This window comes from Pecten maximus, chromosome 2, assembly GCF_902652985.1.
Source record: "Pecten maximus chromosome 2, xPecMax1.1, whole genome shotgun sequence".
Taxonomy (NCBI): domain Eukaryota; kingdom Metazoa; phylum Mollusca; class Bivalvia; order Pectinida; family Pectinidae; genus Pecten; species Pecten maximus.
Window position 1 is genome coordinate 5,500,661 of NC_047016.1, and position 15,402 is coordinate 5,516,062.

At 35.0% G+C, this 15,402-nt stretch overlaps 1 long non-coding RNA gene across 1 annotated transcript; it reads right to left on the bottom strand.

The window, feature by feature from the left end:
• Positions 1-4,593: 4,593 nt before the first annotated feature.
• LOC117315028 lies at positions 4,594-13,177 on the bottom strand. The gene is made up of 3 exons (XR_004529666.1): positions 13,101-13,177; positions 8,883-8,952; positions 4,594-5,181 (listed from the first exon to the last, which is right to left on the bottom strand). It is a non-coding gene; the product is annotated as an uncharacterized LOC117315028 (long non-coding RNA).
• Positions 13,178-15,402: the final 2,225 nt, after the last annotated feature.

Consider the following 15,402-nt stretch of genomic DNA (forward strand, 5'->3'; position numbering starts at 1 on the left):
TGTTCAATTTAATTTGTTATTTTCTTCTGTGGTTTGTCTGAACATGTGTGGTATCGTAGAGGGATCTTGGCGACCACCATTGAATAATCTATTTATATCGGTTTTACCATATGAAAGACTGATCATTTCTCTATTTCTAACTGCTCTCCTCCCCTCCTCATTATCATTTGATAAAAAGGATAATCTGTATATCGTGTCGAAGAAATATCTCGAAACTTTCAATTTTTTCATATATGCATTTTGAGAAAGATCCATACGGTATATAATGCGATAACAAGAATGGTTTAAGGATTGACGACGGACGCTCAAGCTGATTCGAACAAAAAAACAAGCGTTATAACATAGTGATACTGGATTTTGTGCATAAAGTTTTTTAACAGAACGTTTGGTTGTCATGGTACATATTTCGAGTATTGACACAAAGCTCATCAGTATTCAAACTTGGTCTGGTAGTATCACTTATCGCACCTATAATTTGAACACAACTGTTTTTGGAAACATTACATGCTTCCCATTGTTTAAAAAAATGAGATATTGTCCAATTAGGTTTAAAAAATGAGACATTGTCCAATTAGGTTTAAAAAATGAGATATTGTCAAATTAAGTTTTAAAATGAGATATTGTCCAGTTAGGTTTAAAAATGAGATATTCTCAAATTAAGTTTAAAAAATGAGATATTGTCTTATTAAGCTGAATATTATTAGTTTATGGAATTTGAGAGATGACAAAGACAATGGCACTCCTTTCCAAAACATTGATTGTCAAATCATTTGGTTGCACTGGTAGCAAATAAAAACCCTTTTGCTGGAATCGGATTACTCCTTTTGTGAACAAATTAAAATGGAACTACACAGCCATATTAGGAACCGTATTGCTCCTGTGGTTATCAGGTCACTAAATACGTTTTATATATAAAGGCCGATAACTCCTGCAGTCCTTAGACCAATCTTGTTTAATTTTGCCCCGCCCTTCGTTTCCATGAACATTTCTGGATTTTAATAACATAACTATTCATTTGTCTGCACTATCAATTGTTAATATAATATGATATACATGTACCCATGAACTTTGTACTCTTCGGCATTAAATGAATGCTAATGTATTTAAGCATTGATGTCATTGCATCAAAAAAATTGTTTCCAAACTGTATCAGAGACCTATATACATGTACTAGTATATAGGTCTCTGGCTGTATGAATCCGCGATTCTTACAAAAGTTTGCAAACAATTTTTTGTTCATACTCATATGAAACTGAAAAATAATTGACATCAACGCTTATATTTAATTTTTGAAATTGATTTTTAAAATTAAAACATGTTTTATGTACAATTGAACTGATCTTATAAGGGATTCTTTTTCACAAATCAATAAGCAATGTCAATGGCAGTTTTGTGATGTCACATATTTCGCACCATTTTCGGATTTTTTTTTCATAGAGGTATGAACAAAAAATCTCAACCAATCAGAAAGCCGTATTAAGCTTACACACACTGGACACTTATTATATACATTTATAAATATTGCAAATGGCCGAGAGATAGCATAGCTATATTGTCTTGCTGTTTTCTCTAGGGACAGAAAATACCATACATAATGGTCAAACAGTCTACCAAAGATATCGTCACATATATATACCGATGAAATCATTATCAAATGTCGATAGTTTTCAAATTAGATCGATCTCTGGTTCACCGGGAGGATTATTACGTTAACATGCACGCACACACATCAAGTTTCGATTGGTCAAGGGCTCAGCCCAGACCCTGCAACACCAAGGTTATCCCCACTGTAGAGTTAATCCCTGTAAGTTTATGATGCCATCATGGAAAGTTTCTAAATAGGTGAAATCAATTTTGTTTTGATTGAGAAGAATTCAGTTTTAGAATTATTATCCCCTCGCGACGAAAGTCGGGGAGGGGATATAGCGTTCCGTTCGTACGTACGTACTTATGTTCACTTTTTGTCAGCGCTCTTGCGACTTCATTTTTGAACGGATTCTGACCAAACTTCATATATGGGTCCAGCATGGGAATACCTCGAACGAGTTCGTGTTTCAGGGTGCCAAGGTCAAGGTCAAGGTCACTGTTACTATTTATAGAAAATCTTTGTCAGCGCTCTTGCGACTTCATTTCTGAACGGATCCTGACCAAACTTCATATATGGGTCCAGCATGGGAATACCTCGAACGAGTTCGTGTTTCAGGGTGCCAAGGTCAAGGTCAAGGTCACTTACTATTTATAGAAAATCTTTGTCAGCGCTCTTGCGACTTCATTTCTGAACGGATCCTGACCAAACTTCATATATGGGTCCAGCATGGGAATACCTCGAACGAGTTCGTGTTTCAGGGTGCCAAGGTCAAGGTCAAGGTCACTGTTACTATTTATAGAAATTCTTTGTCAGCACTCTTGCAACTGTATTTCTGAACGGATCCTGACCAAACTTCATATATGGGTCCAGCATGGGAATACCTGGAACGAGTTCGTGTTTCAGGATGCCAAGGTCAAGGTCAAGGTCAGCGTTACTATTTATAGAAAATCTTTGTCAGCGCTCTTGCGACTTCATTTTTGAACGGATCCTGACCAAACTTCATATATGGGTTCAGCATGGGAATACCTCGAACGAGTTTGTGTTTCAGGGTGCCAAGGTCAAGGTCAAGGTCACCATTACTATTTATAGAAAATCTTTGTCAGCACTCTTACAACTTCATTTCTGAACGAATCCTGACCAAACTTCATATATGGGTCCAGCATGGGAATACCTTGAACGAGTTCATGTTTCAGGGTGCCAAGGTCAAGGTCAAGGTCAGCGTTACTATTTATAGAAAATCTTTGTCAGCGCTCTTGCGACTTCATTTTTGAACGGATCCTGACAAAACTTCATATATTGGTCCAGCATGGGAATACCTCGAACGAGTTCGTGTTTCAGGGTGCCAAGGTCAAGGTTAAGGTCATGTCTATTGCAGTTCAGTGCAAATGACAACTGATGTTATTTCAATGTCCTGCAATAACCCCACCCCCCATTTTGCGTCAGAGTTCATGTGTTAGCACGCGAGGGGATTTGTATCATTTGCGATGCCTTGTTTTAAAAGGGACATGGGATGTCCCTTTTAAAATCTGCCGAGTGGATATGAAGCTTACGTTTCTGTGTGATATGAAGCTTAAGTTTCTGTATTTCACTCGTTAAAAAACAGTACCCGGTCGATTCTTACTTTGATAACGTGACGTAGCCTGACCTTGGTTCACATTGCTGAGTTGATTACGCAGACTTTCTTCGTACATTTATCAATCGTCATGGCGTTTGTTAAGTGTTCTCTCGTTTTTACTAATACCCCGAAAGAATCGTTAAAATATCTACTTGCTTTCAATCAACATCTGAAGTCTTGCGAATACTTTGGTTCTAAGAACCATCCAATGTCCAGGAAGTATCCTATCAATGAAAGCGTGGGTGTTAATGTGCCGTCTGTATGTCAATGTTTTGTCGCCATGTGTTAAGTCCATCACAATCATACACGATACACAAAGTATGACAGCAATTACTACCTCACTTCAACCGACGATTTCTGCATCAAAAATCGGTTGCATTTTGTACAAAACTAGAACTTTCCATATTCATGCATTGTTAATATAACTTTCACGAGATGTCTGCGACTAATTACCAATTTTCTTCGGCGCTGACCACTGACCTTTAGCCAGAGACGTATATATCAGAGTGATATATATATACAGTTTTTATTTTCGGAATGCAACCGACAGTACTTTAATCCACCCGTATAGTCCATAGCGATAGGGGTAATGTTTTCAACCGCCATAACCTCACTCACATACACAGCCGCGGCCTTATTGTTCAAATGGCCTGCAGAAATGACCTGCTGATCCGAAGTACATACACAATTTTGGAGGCAAATGATACAACAATAATACAGACATGGTGTCAGTGCCAGAGGAAACTCGGGCTAACCGTGATCCTGTGAAGACCCGTCCATATATGGTACCGTGTACCTGTGTAGACCTGTCCATGCATGGTACCGTGTACCTGTGTAGACCTGTCCATACATTTTACCGTGTACCTGTGTAGACCCGTCCATACATGTTACTGTATACCTGTGTAGACCTGTCCTTACATGTTACTGTGTAGACCCGTCCATACATGTTACAGTGTACCTGTGTAGACCCGTCCATACATGTTACTGTGTACCTGTGAAGACCCGTCCATACATGTTACAGTGTACCTGTGTAGACCCGTCCATACATGTTACTGTGCACCTGTGAAGATCTGTCCATACATGATACAGTGTACCTGTGAAGATCTGTCCATACATGTTACAGTGTACCTGTGTAGACCCGTCCATACATGTTACTGTGCACCTGTGAAGATATGTCCATACATGTTACAGTGTACCTGTGAAGATCTGTCCATACATGTTAGTGTACCTGTGAAGATCTGTCCATACATGTTACAGTGTACCTGTGAAGACCTGTCCATATAATGGTACCGTGTACCTGTGTAGACCCGTTCATATATGGTACCGTGTAACCATGCCTGTGATCAATGGACACAAGTTACATATATATGTCACGAACAAAAATACATTGGAAAATTTACCACATATTTTATTAACTTAAGGTTTTTACATTCTTTCATACACAATATACAGTGTTAAATTTCGCACTCGCGAGTCATTCACACCAAACTGGACAATAATGAATCTTCAATGTTTCAATGTGTGTACACCTGCTTATACTTTTCTTCAATACAACCAATTGTGAGTGAATATGTAGGTCGCCATCAAAATGGTACCAAAATTTTCTACTAAATTTCTCCATATATCATACACAATTTTACAAGTTTGTATCAAATGCATTTAAATTTAAACTCTCATCTCACATCTGTTGTATCTTTCATTGACAAAGACATTAATAGCAAAAATTAAACTCATGATTTCCCACTGGCATTCTATAACACAAAGTCACTTATTTTCTAGTGACATGTAAATGTACATCAGCTGCTGGAGTAGTCTCCCTTCATTTACTCTTAATGTTCTGTTACTTGACCATTAAATTGTGATCATCCTGTCATCTGTGTCCGTTATCCAAGTCCGTGATCTGCTGTCGGTTAACCATATAGCTTGCACATCTTTCACTGGTAATACAGTTCAAGATTCATGCCATCTTTTATTTCATCTGATGAAATGGTCAAGGATATGTTAACTAATTGAAAGGACATTTTGATAGATAATAGCATATATTTAATCATACAAAGTTCATGTTGATGATGTTAAGTATATAACATCAAATATACAAGATTTTATTAACCACATAATCGGTCTGCTACCTAGTGGTGGCTTCTATGTAATACCTGTATTTACTGCGTATGTTACTAGTGTAATATACCCAGCAGTGTTTCTCAACGGCTGTGTACAATGTGCCAGGAAGAAATCAATAGTCATAATACATAATAGTTTTTTTTTAAATGTTTTTTTTTAACCTGATTTAAGAGAAAAAGGTTTTGGTTTTTGAATTTTTACCCCAATAAAAGAAATACCCTATTAATTAAGCATTACCCGATTAAGTGGAAGGTACTGTACATCTAGTATTTTTTGTAAGTGTGGTACAATAATACAGAAAATGATGTCACATCATGCACTTGTAAATGGTGCCACAAAATGGCTCCTTCCTTTTTATTCTGTTCTCCATATTTTGCTTAAATGTCAAAGTTTAAGTTTTCTGATTGATAAGATAAACAGCATAATCTTAGATTTGTTTTTAAAACTCATCTTCTAAGATTTGATCATTGCTTACAGGGGCTAAAAATATAACAAGAGGCCCATGAGCCTCGAGTCACCCGAGTTTTGAATTCTTTAAGTTAATTTAATTGATCCATGTGACCTTCAATATGGGTCAAGGTCATTCCTTTTCATAAAAATTTTGTCATCCCAGGAACCTACTAGCCAAATATCTTGATTCTGGGAGTTTTTGTCATCAAGAGAAAGCTGTCGTAAGGAAAAGTTGACACTACTTTCTTGTTTTAGTCACTGATTGATGTGTTTAATCTGATACATGTAGTTCATCAGAAGAAGTTTTGAGAAAGGATACAATCTCCTACAGTCACATGATCTTTAAAGATGGTATACCTGTAAAATATGAAAACAAATATGAAATTGACCATAAAATATAAAAAATATATATTTAAATATAAATTTAAAAATACAACTGAGAAGATACTTGGCTAATTTTCAATTGAGAATGGGTATTATTACCAGACAAAAAACATTTTATGCAAAATCTGGTATGATAGAAGAGTGAAAATGTGATAGAAAATATAAACTTATTTGTTTTACAATAATTGTGAAGCAAGTTATATCAACTGGTATATTACCGGGTAATCAGACTAGTAATGACTTGATGGCTTGGACGAAAGCACATATGCAAGCAGCCTTAATGTGGGATGACACCGCAGTAACTGGGAAAACATGTTATTGGGCAGGTGCCCTATAACTTCTCTGTTCACGTCGACCAATTGTGGAATCCAACTCTGGCCACCTATCGGTGAAATAAAAGTGTGGTACCACTACCACCTGACCTCCCTATGAAAACATAATGACAATAGGATATTCCTTTACACCTTTGTCACAAGGGGCATTCTTTATTTGGAGTATAATATTCTGCTTGGAATAAAAGCTAGATCCCATTAGTATATAGATTGTCCATGAACATCACTCACCATTTCTTTAGCACAATTTTTTCTGGCCTTGTTCCTGTTTGGGCAGCTATTAACTTCTTGAGATCTCCAATTTTATCATCATCACTTCCCATGGTCAAGGATGTTTTTTTTTAATGGACAAACAACAAAATTTAATTTTCAACATTTCCAAAAAAGTTCATAAAGGTTTCTCTCTTATTATTTGTGCCTCATACACTCTATAAATGGCATTATGCATAATTGGAATAAGCTTAAGGAGTACAATCATTCAAGTGTAGAAAAACTGTATTATTAATGTTCAATATTGCAGGCTAGGGGTTGACATTAACTTTTGAAACAAGCATTCTGTGAGTATTGCTAAACCAATGCATGTCCCCTACCGGTGCCCCCAAGTTAAAACTTTAGCAAAATTTGAGTAAAAAAGTTTAGCCACAACTGAAACATGATCATTTTATGAAAATAAGTTCATTCCAATCAATGTGTAAATTCAACTCTATTGGGGTGAATAAATAATGTTTCCTGCCCATAAAAGATATTCAGGTATTCTTTTGGTATGTCTACTGTACAGAGTAAAAGAATCTAAAGTGAATTTAAATTGAAATGTGTAATAACAGCCTTGGATTGAAATATAAACATAATTCTGCATAGCACAGCATAGTAGTACACTGATTTTATTCCAAAAGAATCTCACATCAGTGAAGCATTCAATACAGAGAGAAAACAGTTAAGTCCATATTATGGAAAAAAATTCAAAAAAAAAAAAAATTTTTTTCATTTTCAACTGTTCAAAAGTAATGCCACACACCCAAAGAACCTCTATGCAAAGAATCAGCATCCTAATACCATTAGTAAGTGAATGGTGTGCCACTATAAAACTTTAACCAAAACTTTAACCTGAAGAATACAGAGAAAAAAGTTAAATTCATAATATGGCAAAAATTTCAAAAAATGAAAATAATTTTTTCACTTTTAACCATACAAAAGTAATGCCACACACCCAAAGAACCTCTATGCAAAGAATCAGCATCCTAATACCATTATTAAGTGAATGGTGTGCCTTATAAAACTTTAACCAAAACTTTAACCGGACGGACGGACTGACAGACGGACGCAGGCAAAACCTATTGCAATGACAACTATATATATATATACTACTGATATTTATTGGTGTTTTGACTAAGTAAAATGAATAAAATATACTTATATACTATAGCATTATACAATAAGTGAACTTGAATGAATTATAATTATGTTATCATTGACTCCGTCTTTTATTAAGATATTTTAATGTTTAAGCTTTATTTTATTTTCCACATATTCAGTTCCGAATGAGATAGTATTGGTCAATTCCATGATTTGATCCAGTCAAAAATCTAAAAGGCCTCAGATCTCAAAATCGTTTACCATAAAGTAAAATGAAATGTTGTCAATGTTGATTTTAGAATACAAATGAACAACAAGAAGACAATATTTGTTACTTTCCATGTCTCGACAGACAAGTGTTTTGATACTTTCACTTGTCTGACTGCAATTTAATTAGTCTGGTACCAGACAATAACAACTTAAACAAACCTTAATGTTGATCCCTGTTTTGAATATGATCCGTTATTAGTGTTTGCTATCAATTATTAACGTTTATTATCATGATCATATGTTTGATTTTAATAATTAACACCCTTTTAGCATACATAATAAGTCTAAAATTTCCACAAGTTGATATCAGATCAGGTGAATTACACCCCTTGGAAGTGATATCACAAACCCTCCTTAATATGGGTTATAATTAGCATTTAGATATTCTATCAGCAAATTAAGGTCATTTACCCATATCATGCATGGTGCCTACTTAAATTGGGAATAATAGAAACTGTTCTATATCTATTGCTATTTCACGAAAATGTCGTGTTGCGGACACATCAAAATGATATTTCCTGATCCCAGTTTATTTAACCGAGACTGAAACATAGCTGTGTGAATTCATTTCATTCTTGAGCATCATGCAGGAACATGAACTACCATAACTATATATAGTGGCTTTGGTATGCATGCGCAACTGCCTGGGACAAAACCCAGTCTTCCTTTGATGGACAAGCCCTCACGATCAACTCCAAGACCAAAAGTGATACATTTTACTAGTTCTGACAATGATCATGTCTTTGCATGAACTCATCATAAAGGATACTTGCATTTAACCCGCACCTTCTTCCCGAGCCGATCATTACACGTGATTTCAAGCATGTTGTCGTAGACTTCTGAAATACAACATATTGTTTACATTTAGATATAGTTATATTCATTATCAAGAATTTCATTTTGAATCAACGAATGATAGTACACACAATGGTTTGGTTGAATATCTGATACAACTCATGATCAGTGTGTATGAAATGTACTGTGAAGTAATTAATTAATATCAAAGTCTACCAAATATTGTCCAGGACATTTTCTCATTGTTTTTGGGATGGGGTCTTTTAGCCTCATTTTTGGACCAAAATGGTGAATTGGTAGACTTGAGTAAACTGCAAATTTTGGTAATTTGATCGAATATGAAATAATTTCAATCTGAATCAGGAATGAGGCCCATTAATATAACCTACATATATAATTAGCAATATGGCATTGAGTCATGTGTAAAAAATTTTGACCAGTGTAAAGCGAAGGCTATACAGACAGAATAGAGCATCGATTTGGGACTAAATGGGTGTTTAGGGGTAAATAAATTATAATATCTCATTAATCCATATATGTTAGGAAGGTGTTATGTCACCCCCGATTTTATTTTGTTTGCACTAAAATCTTAGCGGCACCCAGTATCTGAGAATTCCACGTTTTCATGTAGTATACTGTAGTAGTGCACTCTGGCCTACACCAGACATGCATATGATTCAATATATTTTAATATTAGACATTACGAATGTAGGATATAAGCCTATATAGATATATCAATATCTGTTGTCTTTTTTTTTTTTTTTTAGCATCTCTATTATTTACTATTAAATCTATTATTCATTTTTTACTTAATTATTTATTTATTTATTTATATATATATTTATTATTGACCTTTTCTCTTCTCTGTTATACTTTCTCTTCAATAAATTATCTTCTCTATTATAAGCAAAACTTTCCTCTCAACTATGATCTTTCTTTTCCTCCATTAATTGATAATAAGCATTCCATTTTACTATATCGTTAATTAATTACAAATATAACTATACCAATAAAAATATTTATAATATTTATAACGGAAGTACGGAAAGGACCTGTATAGGCTTAGCCTGTTGTCCAATCCACTTTATATCTAAAATCTATCTCTATTATGAAATATTGTATGTAAATTAATTCAAATGCTTGATTGAATAAAATATTTTGAAATGAAATCTGTACACAAAAACAAAATTTGCATTATAACATACTTCCTGTGTCAAATGAACAGCATTTAAACTAAAATCTTAAAGTTCTACTACCACGTTTATAGACCTCATCTAGAGCAATTAATTTCAAACATTATAACATTGGTTGAATCTATTACATCCTGAGGAAGACTGTTCCAAAGATCAACTACACGGACCATACATGCCATATTTTTGGGAGACCAATAAGGGAGATTGAGGATTATTTTAAGGGAGTTTTGCCTAAAATAAGGGAGATTTGTGCGCGACATGAATATCAACAGTTTTACTCAATTTTAAGCCAATAAACTAATTTTTAAAGTGATAAAGAATATTTATCTTTATTTTGGATATTAATCATATTGTATATGCAAAAAACAAAAAGTTGTATAAGGTAAAAAAATGCAATAAGTATATATTCAGATTCTGGTGCTTTGAAATTATTTTTTAATTTTTTTTTATGTAACACAAAAAGTTTCACAGCTTTATGCATATTACATAACAGTATTTGAAAAGGGTTTATAATAATTACATAGCTAAAGATTAAGATAAGCAAGGTAATCATTTATCAGTTTGGATTTTCTGAAAATTAGAAAGCTTGATCCACTCTGAGGGAGCACACCAGCTGTAAAAATCACCATGAAATGTCCTGTGGGATCTCTTATGTTGGACCATTTAGACATAAAAATATTCCAAGTGTGCAAGTATATACATGTACATGTACATGAAGTCATGAGAACTGAAGATGTTCATGTTATGAGACTGCAGTAAATCTTATCACGATCATTCTAGATTTTGTATATTGTCTCTGTCATGGACGGTACAGTCATTGTAAACATCATGATTGACCACTACGACCAACAGATGTGCTAATTTTGATATATAGTTTTCTAAAAGAAAATATCGGATTTCATCTTGCTATCACTGATCAACGACACACATGTTAAATGAAAAACACGCGTGATTTTGGTGATTTTGCGTCTGACTCTAGACTCTGTATCAATTACCATCGTCAAGGTATGGTCCTAAAAGAAAACAAACAATAATTCAAGTCTGTTAGCAAAGGGGGTTTAAGTTGTAAGCGACTTGCCTTTATTTCATGGTGATAGATATTCTAGCGCAAACATTACACTAGCCAGAGCTCCGTGTGAAAGCCGTGTCCAACAGGCGCCATTTTGATTCAGTGATCACGTGAACAGATGGATCACGTGATCGCTAAATTTAGTCAAATCTCGCGAGAAAAACTACTCAATTGTAAACAAAAATGGCGTCGGCAAAAATACCTGAGGGAATTACAAAATACGGGAATTTGGGCTCTCCTCCCGGGAGGAAATATATGACTTGAAAATAAGGGAGATTTTGTCTCACGCCGGGAGGTATGGCATGTATGACGGACAGTAAATATTTTTTTCCGTATAACAAGCTAGGTTGCCTAAAGGCTTTTTTTAAAGAGTTTGTGTGAATGGTGTCAGGGCCAGAAGAACTCGGGCTACACCAAACGTCGGAGAATTCCATGTTTTCATATAGCAATATAATGGGATGCTTCATTTTAAAAGTTCATACAATTGAAAATCCACATAGTCACCTTCAATTAAGCATTGAACTGTTACGAAATGGTAGTATACAGTCGATATGAATACAATTTGGGCGACAGATAAATGGCGACATGAAATATTTATTTGTCACCCAAATTGTATTCATATCGACTGTATACTACCATTTGGTAACAGTTCAATGCTTATATTTATATTCATAATTTTATTTTATTTACTGTAGCTTAAGACGCGTTTAAATTTGCCGCTTCTCCTATCACTGACGTCATCAAGTTCAAATACCGGAACAGCCGAAATTTCCAGAAGGAATAATATAGTCCCTCATATCGTTAAAAATAGCAATCACATGAAATGTTTTTTGCACAATTTGGCTTTATATTATATTTTATAAACGTTTGTAGATATCTTCAAATTGTTCACAATTGCATAATTTCTGATTGTTTAAAAATAAAGCCGTTTTTCGGCGCATGATATACGGTTAACATTTAGAAGTGATGCGGCGTTGAATGGGTACTGCACAGGACAGACTCGATTCCTCGGAAACACTTATGTTTCTATCGACTGGATTTACGTTATTTTCAGAGGAATATCATCTCTTAAATTCTAAATGAACGTCGTCTTGACAGTAGGTGAAAACGATTCCAAGGATATTTCATTAGAAACAGAATCCAGTCTAACCGGTCACATCAGTGTCGCTAACTTAGCAGACGATGTTCAACTTCACAGGGGCTCGATTTTGGAGTAAGGTAGGCCTTTGACATCAGTGAATAACCACATAACTATAATTCAGTATGCATACACAACCAGAAACCATGTCGATACTGTCGATTTTTGGCAACATTTTTTATTTTAATTGCTGGACTTTAAATGTTGTCGTGTCTAGCATTTCTGACAATTCGACAACGAGCCCCTGTGTGACGACAGTGACAATTTGATCACTTCCTATAGATCAGGAATAGAGCTTATAATAATTTTGTGTCGAGTCCGTCGACTTCATTTTTTCTATTATTAAATTTTACTCTCATAACTTGCGTTGCTTTTTTTGTGGTGGTTTACGTAGATAAATGCTAGCATTCGAAATCTCTCCTGGCCGAATGTAACTGGGGACCATTGTTTTGACCAGCAACACCTGGGGCTGTATCCCTACTCTGACCGAATCACTGTAAATTGTAGTATACACTCTGATGAATACAATTTGGTTTACTAACGTCATATAGGCAAATGCAACACAGAATGTAAATATATCATAATTAAGGCCACTACGTAGATTGTATTTGTTTTGTTATTGTCGCGGCACGAATGAACCGCAAATATTTTTAATTATTTTTATCAATAGAAACGAGCTGTCGTGATACAGAAGCACTGGAGTATTACTGGCTTATGGGATACATCAGAAATCACTACTTATATCACTAACCGTTGATTTTGTTTATAAGATCACAAACATTGCAAACTCACCGCTTTCTTTATCGAGATGTTGTCAAAACGTGGTCTTTGCGTGAAATCAAAAACAACAAATATGGCTGTCACATACAGAGCTAGATGTATTTTTCTAACTATTAGTTTCGTACAATTATTTATCCGAGGGCGTACTTGATTTTGGCATGCCGAATTCAATACTATGTATGAGTTACTATGTATGAGTTGCTTTAAAGATGTATTCGCGTATACTTAGTAATTCCGATATAACGTGGATTGCCTGATCTACTGTATATTAATGTACACTTTGACACTGACATGATTTAGCCACAGGGATTTGAGAATTTGTTACATATATTTCAACTATTTCACACCACTTGGGGTGCGGTATTGCGGGATATGGGTTGTCGGCAATATGTGACCAACACGGGACGCAAAATTTCTTTTTCTTAACGTATCTAATGACCTAGATCTGCATACGGGCATTTTCTTCAAATATATCCGTATTATATTTTACATGTTTATAAAAATCAGCATGCATCTATTGTGAAAAGGAAAATAGGTCGGACCAGACTCCAGAGACGTATATACAGAGACGTACATGTATATATACCTGATATACAAGTTTCTGGTCGGACCAGCATTGAAACCTGTGAGCCCCTTTTACCTCTTTCTGCACTGTACTTTTGCTAATTCCCATTTGACAGATTATCTATAGCCTTCTATTTGAGAGGTAATTTATGATAAGTTTGACAGCGTAATCTACAACACCATATGCCCTCAATTTATCGCAATGCAGTCCTGGCAAGACACAGTCGAATGCCCTGGTCAGATCCATTAAACTGGTTCAGTCATATTGGTTATTATCCAGAGCCGATCGCTACCCCTCTACGAGTGCTGACAGCTTTAACTTGGACAACTTTAACCTAGCCGATAAACGGATAGAAACAAACCCTCAAGCTGTTCCACTTTGGAAGAGGATACTGACTGGACGATGTTTTGTATAGGCGTGACCCTTTCTACTTTTAGTTGGTATCGAACATTTCCACCTTACAATATATGGAATTTTACTTTTGGTCATATGTAGCAGCTTTGTGGATAAAAAGTCTAAACCTGTGGGCTTTTTGTGTCATATTTTCATCATATATTTACTAATGGATTTACCATCTCTCTGATCAAAATTAAGTGTTGTTGAATGAGTTTCGTGGTGTAAATGTTTAGAAGTAACTTTGGTAATGTGTCCTAAGGACAGTATTTCTTGTTGAAGTACGAATTCGGTTAATTAACTAAAGCTTTAGACCCTGGTTATTATCACGCAAACTAATATATATACGAGGCTGGCATTTTGTGCTAAAAGACAGGCTATATATATATGCATGCAACTCTGACAACATTGCTCGAAGTTCGATTATCATTTGAGGAACCTTTTAAATGGTACATTTACGGAGATTTAATGAGTGACAGACTAGGTAATGATGGAAACAAACTACGAACCTAGAGTTTATTTCAATCAGAAATTGTTATAGAAAACTGTTCTTTTCTATTGCCCGCAGAATCCATAGTTGGTTTTGTTGTAGTAAGTCTGTTGCTTGCCGTAGAAACTTGGTTGTATTACGTGCCAAAGGTCACATTATATCAAATATGTTATCATTGTAAATGAAATGTGATTGGAAGTGACTTTTTTAACTGCTTGCGAATTTTATTCAGATTTAAAGTAACAACTACTTTTACAAAGGATTTACTTATGAATATGGTTTACACTAGAATATTAGCCTCTAACCCTTTAAGAATGTTTAACGGAAATTGTATTTTGATATGTATGTACTTTTATCATTATATTGTCATGAAAGTAGGAATACATACATGTACATAATTCTGAGATGGTTCTTTACTTAACTCTCATAATGTTGACTTTATGTAGAAGTGAATTTTATCATTACGCCATGCTGATTACAATAGTTAAACAAGACTTGTCCGGATATCAACTCCTTTTGATGTATTATGTAACGGATGTTTTTCGTGAATTGGTGTGCGACACTTGAATAAAATATTTACCGATATCGTCACACGTTTCTGGCCAGATTCTTCCATATTTCTTGCTTACAGGTGTTTAACGTTCCAGATCGAGAACTACGTTTGACCAAAGCGACTAAAATGAGAAAGGTGTCTGTCGATCAACTTGAAAGGAATTCGTCGGCCGACCGGTTAGTCATAGTGAGGTGGGAGTGATATTGGTTTAAGTACTTTCGAATGGATATTATGTAGTCCGGGTGAACTTGTAGGGATTCAATGTCTTTAAAGGTATTAAGTACTTGCAGCTTTGATATTTCAGTAGTAATAC